This window comes from Mus caroli, chromosome 13 (genome assembly GCF_900094665.2).
Source record: "Mus caroli chromosome 13, CAROLI_EIJ_v1.1, whole genome shotgun sequence".
Taxonomy (NCBI): Eukaryota; Metazoa; Chordata; class Mammalia; order Rodentia; family Muridae; genus Mus; species Mus caroli.
The window spans coordinates 39,128,491-39,142,587 of record NC_034582.1 but is presented as its reverse complement, the minus strand read 5'-3'; the positions used below and the strand labels follow the sequence as shown (position 1 = coordinate 39,142,587).

The following is a 14,097-nucleotide window of genomic DNA, read 5'->3' as shown; positions in this document are numbered from 1 at the left end:
TTCCCCTAACTTCTCCTAGTCACCCCTCCCATCTTTCTAGCTGGTTTATTTGCTTTCTTTTTAGTAACTCACGGAGTCCAATTCATGCTGAGCATATATATATATATATATATATATATATATATATATATATATATATATGTACCCATAGATGTGGGGCTATCCAGCAAAACATAGTCAGCCCACCAGCAGCCACACTCTTAAAGGAAACTGATTCTACCTACATTAGAAACCATCATGGGTCCATAGGACCACTGTTAGAGGTGGGCACTCATGAGTCCAACTCTGCCAGGCTGGAATGTGGGCTGCTTTGATACTGTATAGACATCTGCTAAGGCGGTGAGTTCACCTATCACAGCCAAACCCTGGGATGCTTCCCACATTTGCATGTCATCCTTGCCCTGGGGCCAGGCAGATCTTCTCTGTGTCCTTCTGATTGTACTTCAGGGGCTGTCAATACAGAAGCACCCACAAGCATGTTTTAATGGCATGGTACCTTAGTTCTCCCACAATGAAAGAGGTCAAATATCTGACTGAAAAGGGGGCTATTTCTTTCCCCAGGCATTGGGGCTAGCTTAGTGGTTCTCAATTTTTCCAATGCTGTGGCCCTTTAATACAGTCCCCTCATGTTGTGGTGACCCCCAATCATAAAATTATTTCACTGCGACTTCATAACTGTGATTTTGCTACTGCTATGAATCATAACGTAAATATCTGGTTTGTGACCCCAGAGGGGTTGTGACCCACAGGATGAGAACCAATGGTCTAGCTGGAGCCAATCATCAGATGACTTAGAGAAGGTCCCCAAGCCTGGGCTCATCTGCCGCATCTAAGCTTTAAGATGCAGCCTCTGAAAGGACCAGGGAAGAGCCAGGACAAGGCCACTTGAGCAAGCCTCCTTAGACAGCTGCTCTCTTCTGCGTGTCTACAGCAAGGCCAAAGCCTCCAGATGAACCATGAAAAAGTCGTCTCCTCATCTGGGGTGGGTGATGCCAAACATCTGGATGTTATATAATAAGCCATTTGGGGTTGTTTTTCTTGCTCTCTTAAACATAATCCCAACAGTAAAGCCTGGGTTTGGAACTCGGCTTTCATGTCCTCCCCGTAAGGTCAGAGTGGCCCTGACGATGTTTTTTTTCCATTAAAAGCTACACATGCACACTCAGGAGAGCAACCTGTGGGACTGGAACTGACGTTTGCAGGTGACTGTGAAGCTGTCCTCAGATTCTTTGTGATCACAGGACCCGACAGTGAAAGAAATGCCTGAAGCTAATGTCTACAGGCTCTAGTGGCCTATGCTTTGGAAAACACATACCTCTGCACCTGTAGCTTGGTTCTACACACAAGTAAATGACACCCATACCTCTCGCGAATTGTGTTTTTGAAACCCTACAATTTTGCAGGACACCCTGAAATAGGACAATGAATTCTTGGGCTTTCCATGCCCATAAGCCACAGCTTGATTATAATGCTGCCAAGTTCTTGGTGAAATACAATGTATAGCCATAAGAGAGTGACTTGTCTCTTGCTTTGTTACATGTTCTTTTGATTGGGCCCCACCCCTTACTACTTTCTTTCTGTTCATTTTCTCCCATGGCTCATACCACCATTCATTTACCCTGCAAAGAGATCTTTTGGCAAAGGTAGCACTGCAACTCCAAAATGCAGCTGTTACTCTTTAAAAGCCAGTGAGCATCCTTTAATGGCAGGTACATTCTCTCCTTGAGGAAAATATTGTTGTGGAGAGACTGAGGTACAAGACAACTAAAAGCTAAGAGTGGTGGTGCACATCTGCAACCCCAGGTATCAGGAGGCTCCAACAGGGGGCTATGAGTTCCATGCCAATCATAGCTATACAAGGGAGACCCTGTCCCCCCAAAACAAGTAGGGGGAGGAGAAAATGGAGGAGGAGGAGGAGGAGGAGGAGGAGGAGGAGGAGGAGGAAGAGGAAAGAAAACAGAGGGAGAGAAAGAAGAAGAGGGAGAACAGAGCAATAGGAGTTGCTGAAGAAGATTAAGCAACTTGCCTCCTTATAGTTGAGTTGGGACATAATTCGAGTCTGTCTGTGGAAACAACACAGTAGAAAAGCCATTAAGATCTTTGCTTTGGGAGGCAGCAGGCCAGGGTGCAAGACTGACCTCTGTCACTGTGTAACTTGAAGCAATTGTTTAGTTTCCCGAAACCTCCTCTGTTAAGTGATGAAAATAACATGGTGTTTCCACTGGGCTCTGTGAGTCAAGTATGAGTGTGAAATACTGGGTTTCAGTGACTTGACTGGTGCAAAGTTTCTCTGATAATTAACTCCTATTATAGTCATCAATAGATTTTCCTGGTTCTCTCTGGGACTCAGCTTCTTCAGGAACTGCTTTTAGGCTTTCAACAAAGTAAGTAATCTGGATTCAGATCTACAAAGAGTTACTGGAACAAGAGACTTTTATTGTTGATTAACAATAGTTAGACAGGAATTCTGAAAGTGGATAGCTCCAGCACAGGCACGGTGACCTAATAATGTTGCTATGTCTTGTGTAGCTGGAACTTGACCTGACTGGGGCTGATCAGGAAATAAAGGAAAGATATCGAAGTGACAAACACAGAAAGGCTCGAATAAGGTGGATCATGTGTACATTAATGGAATGGTACCAACTTCCCAATCACATGGAACTTCAACATGTTTTTTAGGTATAGCATAGGGGTCAAATGTACTTTGATGGAATGATACTAACTACCCAACAATACAGAACTTTAGTCTGTTAATTATGTACATTATTTGAGGCAGTGTCAGGAGCCATCTAGAAAAGGCTAAGGCTAGCAGGCGACTTTCCTGGAAATGGGCCACTGTCTTTGAATGGCTAATGATGGGTTAGCTCTGAAACTCAAGGTCCAAAGAGACTTCACCTCGGGATTACTTCTTGCAGCTCATATGCCTCTCCTGTCACTATTACATAGTCTAACTTTGCCTGGACATTAGCCCACCCTATTGGGACAAATTTCCCGCAGATCAACACGAAGATAAACTTTCATGAATTAATGCTGTTTAGATGAATTAATGATTTTATAGAATTTCTGATTTGATTCGAATAGTTTTAGGAAGAAAGTTTTAAGAGATGGTTTTAGTTGTTTTGCTAGAAAGATGTAATAAAGTGAGAGTCAAGACTAGAATGTGCCCGTTCCTCAGAATAGTAAGTAAAGGCTGCATTATAAGATATGCAATGCACGTTCATAGTTATACTAGGCTTTGGACAAATTTATGTTCAAGGAAAAACATTCAAGTCCATGGATAAAGCCACAGGTGTTCACTATGGCAAGGCAAGGCCATGTCAAAACTATTGTTTTGAACTTATAATGAGTTTACAGTGTGAAACACTGCCTTGAACATGTTACTGATAATTTCTGTAACTCCTCTTTTATGTAAAATTTTATCTATGACATAATTCTTTCATACATAGAGAACTTCTTGTCTAAAGCTATAAAAAGGTAATTAGCAAGAAAGATAGTACAGCCATTTTCTTCTTTACCTGGTGTGTGTGTTTTCTGTGTGAGTGAGTGGCGCTTTTTTTCCCCTTTCTTTTTTCTCTAATTCACAAAGAATTAACAAGCTCTGAGCCTCTCACCTGGCCAGCAGGGACTTCTGGCTGACTCAACAGAGAAAGGAGCCCTAGCAGTAAATCCTTTTACTTAATTCCCTGCTGCTAAACAGCATATGTTAAATAGCCAGAAATTAGTGCTTATTTAATCACAAATAGTAAGAGAGTTGAAGAATATTCAGCGTTTATTAAGGCACAGAATAGTAACAAAGAGTTAAGTGACCCCAGTGCTTATTTAAGCACAAAGAGTTAAGTTTCTCCAGAGCACAGAGTCAAAGCGAAAAGAAGTCAGCAGTTTTCAGCCATAGAATAAACAAGAGAGTGCTAAGTTTCCTGAAGCCAACATCTTCCAGCTCCCAGTACAGTTAGGTCAGAGATCATCAGTCTTCTGGCTTTGTCGAACTCTGTGTTCCACCTCAGCTCTGAATCCCAAAAGGCCAGGGCAGGGCCCCTCTCCAGAAGGTCTCTGTAGGTGAGCAGGCTCCAGCTACAAACATCTAGGAGGATGAAATGGCCATTGCTAGTTTGTGCACAAACTGGCCAATCATTTGTAAACATTTGCACTTGGACACACTGTCAACATGCACACTCAGATCAGGGGGACAGCACTGCCATCCCCTCTGAGGATGGCACCCCAGGAGTTAGGTGAAGGCTTTGCCATTCCCATGAGTGTGAGACATTAGTCCTTGACGTGGCCATGCCCGTGACATACAATTCACACTCACTCGGGTTTCTTTGCCTCGTTACATGATATTATTGGAGAATCAGGTTTGTGTGGGTTTTTTTTCCCCTCATGATCATAATATGGCTGCCACAGCTCCAGACATCAAGCCCTCACATGACAGAATGTAAAGAAAGTTCTCTTCTCACATTCCCCTTTCTTATTAAGAAAAAAGATTTTTCTCAGATATTTCCAGTAAATTTACCTTTTATTTCCACGGTCAAAGTACTTACGTGTCTAACAATGACTTGGTATAGGGAAATAAGATGTCTATGGATGCTCTGGATCAAAGATCTAAAAATGTTTTCCATAAAAGACCAATTAATTAATAGTTTACTTTTTGTATCCATGTAGTCTCAATTCTGCTCTCACAGCATGAACATAGCCATAGACAATAGGAAAACATACACATGCCTGTGTTCTAATAAAACTTTATTTTTCCCAAAGAGGTGACAGGTAGGCATAGCAAATGCCTGCCTTAAACTACTGGTGGCATTTCTGAGTATACAGGTAGATTTGATTAGCAAAGAACAGAGAGTCCATGTTTAGTGAGCATGCCACAGCGACAGTGGTGGTGTGCCTAAGAAAGCCAGTTACTGCTCCCACAGGAGGCCTACACACTGCCGTTTGTGCTGCCGCCATGTCTCTAGTGATCCCTGAGAAGTTCCAGCACATTTTGCGAGTACTCAACACCAACATCGATGGGCGGGGGAAAATAGCCTTCGCCATCACTGCCATTAAGGGCGCGGGGCAGAGATATGCTCATGTGGTGTTGAGGAAAGCAGACATCGACCTCACCAAGAGGGCTGGAGAGCTCACGGAGGATGAGGTGGAGCGAGTGATCACCATCATGCAGAACCCACGACATTACAAGATTCCAGACTGGTTCCTGAACAGACAGAAGGATGGGAAGGATGGGAAGTACAGCCAGGTTCTGGCCAACGGTCTAGACAACAAGCTGCGTGAGGACCTAGAGCAGCTGAAGAAAATTCGAGCCCATAGAGGGCTGCGCCACTTTTGGGGCCTTCGTGTCCGCAGTCAGCACACCAAGACCACTGGCCGCAGGGGCCGAACTGTGGGTGTATCCAAGAAGAAATGAGTCTCTGGGCCTTTGCTGTTAATAAGTAGTTTATATACCAAAAAGAAAGAAAGAAAGGAAAGAAAGAAAGAAAGAAAGAAAGAAAGAAAGAAAGAAAGAAAGAAAGAAAGAAAGAAAGAAAGAAAGAAAGCCAGTCAGTTACTGCCAAAATCAAACCATTAGGATGCTGGGGACCACACTTACAGAGACATACAAGGAAATACACACCTAGGGACTCCCTGGGTCTACACTCGTAGTCCAGTCTGCCTGTCCTATTTCTTCTAAGGCTTGAGTGTAGTTGTAGGGAGTGGGAGGGTACATGGAAATGATTGACAAAACTGAGATCACTGGCAGAAAGAAAAAGAATTCATCCTCCTAGGATGCAGCCTTTGTAGCCGTATCTCCCATCATCCCTGGAGATGTTCCCATCGTACGTTATCTTCATCGTCTCCCTTCCATCACCCTTGTGGCTGGGACTTCATTCTTACCTTAGCTGGGATAGTAAGGTCCTCTGATGTAGGGAATTTCCTTGAATCCTGAAGAAAGCCTAATTATTCCATGGTTTATGTAAGGTACCAAGTTACACACTAAGTGCAAAAGAGAATAAATACATAAATATAATAAGTAGTAGAAGACATTCTCTCTCTTCTCTTCTCCATCTTCTTCTTCTTCTCCATCTTCTTCTTGTTGTTCTTCTCCATCTTCTTCTTCTTCTTCTTCTTCTCCATCTTCTTCTTCTTCTTGTTCTTCTTGTTCTTCTTGTTCTTCTTCTCTCTTGTTCTTGTTGTTGTTCTTCCTCCTCCTCCTCTCTTTCTCTCTCTCTCTCTCTCTCTCTCTCTCCTCTCTCTCTCTCTCTCTCTCTCTCTCTGTCTCAGAACATACCCTTCCAAATGAGTATCGATCTCTTTGGAACATGTGCTTTCCCTTTTGACCTTGGCACATCTTCCAGCAGGATCTTCCCAGTTGCAATTACATCGAGATCCAGATTTTTAACCACAGAAGAAAGTCTGGTCTGGCTGGAGTGTTCCTTGCTTCCTTTGACTAAAAAACGGTTCCTCTTGTTTACTGACTGGAGTTTGCACTAGACTTCAGAATCACATGGGGAGGTTCCAAAGGTTCTGTCCACCTTCCACAGAGCAGCTGAGGTAACAGATGGAAGGGGATGCATCAGACACAGTTCTGAAGGGAGTTCATCAGAAGAGCCCCCTCACCCCACCACCTAGGGTGCTGTAGCAACTCAGCCCCTGAAACACAATGAAGCAGGGGAGACTGTAGACAGGAAACTGCATGTCTGGGGAGGGCTGGAGTAGGGCCTGGAAGTTGGGCCGGATTTGGTCAAGAATAGAATAAGGACACACCATGGACAAAAACCGTAGCTTCCCAAGATTCTGAACCACGAAACACGGATTCAAATATCAGCTTTGCCACTCACTGGCTATAAACGCAGTCAAGTTTCCTGAGTCTCCAGCACTTAGCTTCCCTGACTCTGAAGTGGGAATCAGCAGGCTGATCTCTCAAGGGCACTGGGAGGAGTAAGCAGGTTATGACTTATGTAGGATACTAATGGAACATATGATAATGTATGTAGGACCATAATGTCAATGTTTACTGTCACCACTCCCAGTTCAACACAATCTCACTGAATGGCCCTTCCTGGTCCATCCCGGCATTTGTGAACCATCTGTGTGTCCAGACAACCCGAGACGTGACCATTCCATTGACTTCTCGGCATTCCCGGAGGTAGGCTCCCCTGTGTGAGCTCCTGCTTGCTGTACAGTTGCTTCAGCTTCTCTCTCCTCTGTTTTGCCAATCACTGGTCTGTGATTCAGGCCTTTTGTCCCAGTCTGCTGTAACGTCTGAAATGAAACACCTTAATCGGGGAAACTTGAAGAGCATAGAATGTATTGCTCACTCGCTGTTCTGGAGGGTGGGAATTTGAAGACCAAGGTGCTAGCAGATTTGGTGCATGGTGAGGGCCCACTCCTTGCTGAATAGGTGGTGACGTGTGGGTGTTCCTCACATGACTGAAGGGGCCAAGACAACCCTTTTCAATCACCTCCTTTATAAGGGCGTATCTGAGTCATAACTGAATCGCATCTCCAGAGACCGCACCTCCTAATATGATCACATTATATATTGGGTTTCAACATACATTAGGGAATGGGAAACAACATTCAGACCATAGTAGGTCTAGTAGGTTCAACTGTGGCTGAGTGGTGATATACCTGGAGTGTGGCAATGCATATATGCTGGCTCACTCCTGGGGGAATAATCTTGTGGGGTTTTCAATTCTCTCCCCATTGCTGGACATCTCCTAAAAATGGTTCCTTGGCATAGCCAACCTATTCTACTAGGAGGCCACTCACTCTGATGAAGGGGTCCTGGTGTGCGGTACTCACCCGCTCCCGAGGGAGGTTAGTACATCTGTGTTTTGCTAATTCTTGGAAGCAGAGACTGTTTAGCAACCCTTCCACCCCTCCCCACCCTCCCCCTCCTCACCCCTCTCCCTCCCCACCCTTCCCCACTCCAGACTCCACTTTCACCACAACAGGTAGCTGACTCTGTGTTTCCATGGTTCCCCCAAATCCAGGACACACCTGTAAATCTCTCCAGGTGATTCTTTGGTAGTCACCTATGTAGACTCTGTTCTGTTTCCTGCTGGTCTCTCCTAGGTCTTGAGTCCGTAAAGGACATCCTCCAAGCAAAACCAAGAGATAGTCTACACCTCTCCTGGGAGCACAGGTGGGAGGGTGTAGACCTAGCAAGCCCAGCAAAAATTCCAGACTCAGTTACACAGGGCTCCTTTCGGGGGAGTCCTGTTAGATGCAAATGAACATCAGGTTTAAAGCAGACAAAAGATACCCGGAGATCACCTGAGAGCGGCTCAAAGGCTCTGCCCAAGTGACAGATCTTCTGCTGCCCCGCGGAAGCCCAGGTGTGTTTCCCCTCCCATCTCCACATTTAGCAGTGCAGCTCCGATCACCACTAAAGCTGCCGTCTGTCTGCCTCGCTCAAACCCAGTTCTTTCAAAACGTCGCCAGAACTAGAGTCAATCCCCAGAACACCTGTTTTAAAGTATAAAACGCAGAGGGGGCAGGCTTGTGCCTACGGAAGAGGGGAGCTTAGACAACAGGAAGGAGGCATATGATTCCCCGCACAGGACAAGAAGGAGAGGAAAACAAAACAAAACAAAACACAAAAAACAAAAAACGAAGAGCGGCGGGTGGTGGGGGAGGGGGTAGGCAGGCAGTAAGCCTTGAGGACTCTTAGGCCTCGCAATAAATGAGGACGCCTGGCGCCTGCGGCGGGGTCAAATGGGGTCAGACAAGCTTATCCCTGCGCCTGGGAATTGAGGGCATCCCGAGGACAGCTGTAGAACAAGAGTCTCCTGTGCCCTCCCCTTCTAGGCAGGTCAGGAACCATGGAGGCAGGAGCTCTCTCAAGGTAGTGTCAGCGGCATACATCTCTGAAATGGAAGCGACGTCGGGCTCTGTTCAGAATCCCGACGAGAGACAAAGAGTAGCTGTCAGTGTTGTTCGCCTCCTCGAGAATCGATGCTTGCTGTGCGGTCCCTAAAGCCCAAACCAAACCAAACACTCCTGGAAATATCAACAGACTTTGCATCTGTGACAGGCTCCCCCAAACTGTTTCTCCGAGCTCTTAACAACAAATGCATGCCTTTGCAAAAAAAAAGCCCCCAAAGCCTCCGGGACATCGGTGGCTACCCCACCCCCACCCGATCCCTTGCCTTCAGCCCGCCCGGGAGGGCTCACGGCCTGGGCGCATCTGCTGGAAAGACTGGAAAACTTTTGCCAGGCCAAGGCTGGTCTGGCGCTTCCAGGGGCGTGTAGCCACGCAGCACGGCACTGCCACCTTGTGGCCGGCGGCGGCATCGCTGACGACAGCCAGCAGCAGCCAGCGCAAGACTGGAGCCTGAGGCTGGGCAGCAGCGCACGTCCGCAGGAAAGCACTAGGCTAGCAGGGGCAGGGGCGGAGCGCGCCGGCGCCGGTCACGTGGGTTAGCAACAGGCAGCAGCCAATGACAGCGCTAGTCAGGTGGCGCGTGCGCTCGGAGACTCCGGGAAGGCGTGGAAGGCTGTGCCTCTGCAGAGCAGGCTGCCTGGGGGAGTGGCGGGTCGTTGTGGTTGGAGTTCCGACCTCGCTGTAGAGCTGGCGAACCAGATCTTTAGCAGAGACCCCTATGGGGGACAGCGAGTGAAAGAAGAGATGGCAGAAGGGACATGCCCTTGTCCCCCTGCTTCAACCACTTGTTGCTTTGCTAAAAGCCTTAGTCTGTCACCTAGATTCTCGTACAGGATTAAACAGAGTAAGGATGCTCCTGGTTGTCGGTGGCTCAGTGCCCTAGAACTTCTTGCTACAAATGGTATCAAGATCTCAAGGAGCCTAAAGAATTGGTCAGCGGAGGACGAAGCAGAGAAAGCCAGGAATTGGGTCACAGAGGGGGAAAAAAAAGTCAATTTAGTTGGTTTTAATTTTCCCCAGTGGAAAAGCCGCATTCAAAAGTACAAAGAATGACTTTTGTGGTAATCCCGCCATGTTGACATAAACCAGCCCACCCTTGAACACTGAGCTGACCACACTACAAAATGTTAGGTGGGGGAATCAGAATGGTCTCTGACAAGTCCAGTCTCCAAGGGTTTTGGGGGCCGACCACATTGTTTCTTGCGAATGGCTTCTCTCCCTCTCTCCCGTCTCGTTGTGGTTCCCCTTGCACACTGCCCCTCTGTAACAAATCCAGGATTGCCCCCAGATGGCAACTAACCCACCCTGTATTTCGGGGCACTTTGAAGGACTATAAGCTGTCTCACCATTGTAGGATGCTGTTACAGAGGCAGAAACGGCTCCGCCTCCAGAATCTAGCCATCCTTAACATCCCCCTCCAAGTTATTCTTTGACAGCCTGCACCCACTGCTAACTACTCAACTGCAGGGGTAACTTTCTAGCCTCTTGTATTTTATCGGTTTTTTTTTTTTCTCTTGAAGGTCATTCGGGGTCAGATTGACCCCGAGGGTGGTGGAAATGACCTGCCCGCTAAGAACAGGAAGAAGTTTGGGGGGATCTTCCAAGACAGCTTCCTTGAGAGTAGCCATGCCTTTCATCCACAGACCTCACTCTGTCCCAACGTCACCTGAGCCAGAGAGAGTCCTCAGAACACCAGATTTAAAGTAAAAAATACGACATCTCAAGCTTGTGCCCGTGGGAGAGGGAACTTAGGTAACTGGAAGAGGCCATAACACACACACACAGGACAAGAAGGAGGGGAAGGGGAAAAAGGAGAAAGGGGAGGTAGCTAACCTTGAGGATTCTCCTAGGCCTCGCACTAAATGAGGACTCCTGGTGCCTTCAGCATAACCAAATGGGGTCAGACAAGCTTATCTGACCATTTTTTTTTCTTCCTTTATGTGTATATTAACCCCTGAGTTTATCCATTACTTTATACAACAGGCCTTGTAGACCCACTAAGTCCTGGCTAATAATTATATTTCTGCAAGTTCCTGGCTGGTATATATGTTTACTTTTTGAGTCCATGAATATGTATTTAGTTCTAAGTAGCAGATCCCACATAGCCACATAGTTACTAGAGGATACCATTGCATCAAGAGAGAACTGGCAAGTGAGGCAGATTCCTGAAATAAGTGAGCAGAGATCACCCTGCTGCCACCGCCAGGTGCCAAACCTTCTCCCCTACTCTGGTTGATGAGTCTGCATCTGCTTCCTCCAGCTCCGGACCCCAGTCTTCAGTTCTTCTTGGGGTTCCTTTGATCACGGAACAACTGTCCCTGTGTTTAACAGTTATAAACACTGTGAGAATTATGGGCCAGGGATCACAAAGGAGACAGAGCCGCGCCTGGCTCCAGCCTTGGCTCTTGCATTTGACAAAAATCCCCAACACTCAGCACATTCTGACAGTCTGAACTTGGTTTTCTTCAGCTCCAGTATAGGATGGAGTTTCTTACTTGGCAACGGCACAGGGTTGGGACTCAAGGTCCCAGCTTTCTCATTTACAAATCGAGGGATGTGAACTAGGGTTACCAGTTGGTAATTTTTTTTTTCTGTAGCTGATTCCCTTTAAACAAAAAACAAAAAACAAAAAAGGGCAGTGTAAAAGCCCAGTAGATGAAGCCGCAGGTTGGCTGTAATGGGCCCTGAGTTTTCCAGTGCTCACTTTTACCTGTTAAAAGGCCCCAGGGAATCTGTGTGGAACCCCAAAGTTACTGCAAACACAATTTGAAATTCCCTGTGCTAAAGGACTGCTTCAAAGGGAGCTCCCAGCTCTAAAAAGCTAGAAGCCAAGATTTTCTAGCTCTGGATGTCTTTGTGATGAGCATTAAACCCCTGCTGCCTTTCTTCCTGCATTCCTAGGTTACAGGAGACAATCTTGCCGGCTTTATGAGAGCCAAAGCCGATAGCTGTGCCAGAGAATAAAAGTTAGATCTTGGGAGGAACAAAACTTGCTGTCATGAGGAAAGCCCCACACTCCAGATGCCCTGAACTGGTTTTGTAACTTTGATCAAGTTAAGAGACCTTATTAACTTACTCATATAGAGAAAATAAGGAGGTCGGGTAACTTAGCAATCCTGAACATGCACAGGATCTCTCCTAGGTTCAAGACCCGTGGTTCTGAACCTATGAGTCTTGAATCCTTTGGGGTTGAACCAACCCTTCCACAGATCATCAGAAAACACAGATATTTATGTTATGATGCACAACAGTAGCAAAATCACAGTTGTAAAGTAGCAATGAAATAACCGAATGGTTGGAGGTCACCACAGCATGAGGAACTATATTAAAGGGCCACAGCATTAGGAAGGTAGAGAACTACTGCTCAAGACCCTAATGAGGTTCGTTCTCCACCCTGCCTCCTGGCTGGGTCCCTTGATCACCCCTCTGATGTGTGTACACACCCTGTTTGGAATAAAGGGGGAGTAAGCAAGGGACACCCCAGAGCATTGGGCTGTACACAGTAGCTGACCCACTGTTGTGTCTGCACAGGCGGGCTGAGTTCGCAGCCATCTCTGACCTCAGTTCAGCAAGCAGGGCCTCCCGCCTCCAGTACTGGAGGCCTTTCAGCGTGTGCATGGGCTTTGCTGTGCACATTCGTGAGGGCAAATTAAGAAATCTAATACTCCAGAGTTAGGAGAATGCTGAAAAGAAACAGGGTTTCTTAAACCTGGGTTAGGGACCTAGGGTTAGGCCAAAAAGACAGACAGACAAACACACACACATACACAGGGGGGTATTCCTTGTCTCTGGACATGAAAGTTCTAGGGAAAAGCGACTTTAGGACCAGACCTAAGAGCAACAGCTTTGCCCATGGCAATGGCTTGGTTACAAGTTAACTTTATGGGTCACTGAGTATCTGGAAACAGACTATAAAGAAAAGACCTGCCAGCTTTGTGTTGGAGATGGCTGTGACCGTTGCTTCTGGAACAGAGATGGGTTGACTGCAATAAACTTTACAGCCTTGGCACCTGTCTGTTAAGGCTGGAATTGGAAGTAAACTTTGGGCGGAGTAACTGGTGTGAAGCTGAGTTTAGAAGGGCAAGCAGAAGAGATTTTACTCCAAACAGGAAGCAATTCCTTATCTGGTGGATACACAGAATCTGCCTTTCTTGATGACCCCTGGAAGGCTCTCTGTAAGTGCTTTGTCCAGGTCAATGTCCACCACACAAGTGAGAGAGACTCAGCTTTTACCATGCTGACTTTTATTTGTTTAATCTCCTAACTCTGAAATCGGAAAGCACTTAAAAATAAAAATGAAGGGGTGAGCTATTGAGAGCCTGCTGTCTGCAACTGTTCCCATTCGAAGAAAAACAACGCAGTATACAAAAAACCGTTAACATCTATTCAACCATCACTTCTAACGTTGGCAGCCACCCGTTATCCCGTGATTATTGATTAGAACGTCACACAGTCTGCTGTTGAGCAGCAGAGCCTGCTCTCCAGAAGTCATAAGCACCGAATGAAACGATGTTCTGCCGGAGGCGCTGTAGAAAATAGACATCTTTTTTTTTCCTGTTTAATTTTCAAAACTTGTAAATGGTATGTTTCCTTCTAAACGAGACACAGAGCCCAGCATGGTGGAGCACCTCTGTAATCTCAGCACTTGGGAGGCCGAAGCAGAAGGGTCTCAAGCTTGACGCCAGCCCTAGCTATGCAGTAAGACTCTCTGTCAAAAGCCAACGTTAGGAAGCATAAAACAGAACACAACAGAGAAAAGCGCTGAGCTGAGCCTGTAGAAGAGGGAACCAAGGGATCACTATCAACAGTTCCGTGGCACTGAAACAAGGTGTCCTGTCTTTCAGGCTCTGGTAAACTTCTAAATAGGTTGGGCTAGGTGAGATCTCTGCCCACGAAGATTAGCTATAATAATAGGTGATGTTGACCAAGACAGATACTTTGCAATGTTCATCAGTTAGTCCTTAAAACAGTCCTGTGCTGTAGGCCTCATTATTATTCCCTCATTTCCACATGACAGAGCTGGGTTCAAGGTCATTCGGGGTCGGACAAAAGGGCAAATCTAACTTTGAATTTATTCTTCCTCCACATTCCAAGTTGTATGACACCTTTGGCAACACTGAACTGCCTGGGGGAGGAGAGAAAAATCTAATTCTCCCCCCACCTCCCTTTCTACTTACTTATTCAGCACTATCCCTTATTTGGAGTACTTGAGACCAGAAATATTTTCTGTT

At 46.3% G+C, this 14,097-nt stretch overlaps 1 non-coding gene and 1 pseudogene across 1 annotated transcript; one reads left to right on the top strand and one right to left on the bottom strand.

The window, feature by feature from the left end:
* Positions 1 to 359: 359 nt before the first annotated feature.
* Positions 360 to 468, bottom strand: LOC115029197. Its single transcript, XR_003834751.1, has one exon. It is a non-coding gene; the product is annotated as a U6 spliceosomal RNA (small nuclear RNA).
* A 4,476-nt stretch (positions 469 to 4,944) lies between these two features.
* Positions 4,945 to 5,441, top strand: LOC110308560 (annotated as a pseudogene).
* Positions 5,442 to 14,097: the final 8,656 nt, after the last annotated feature.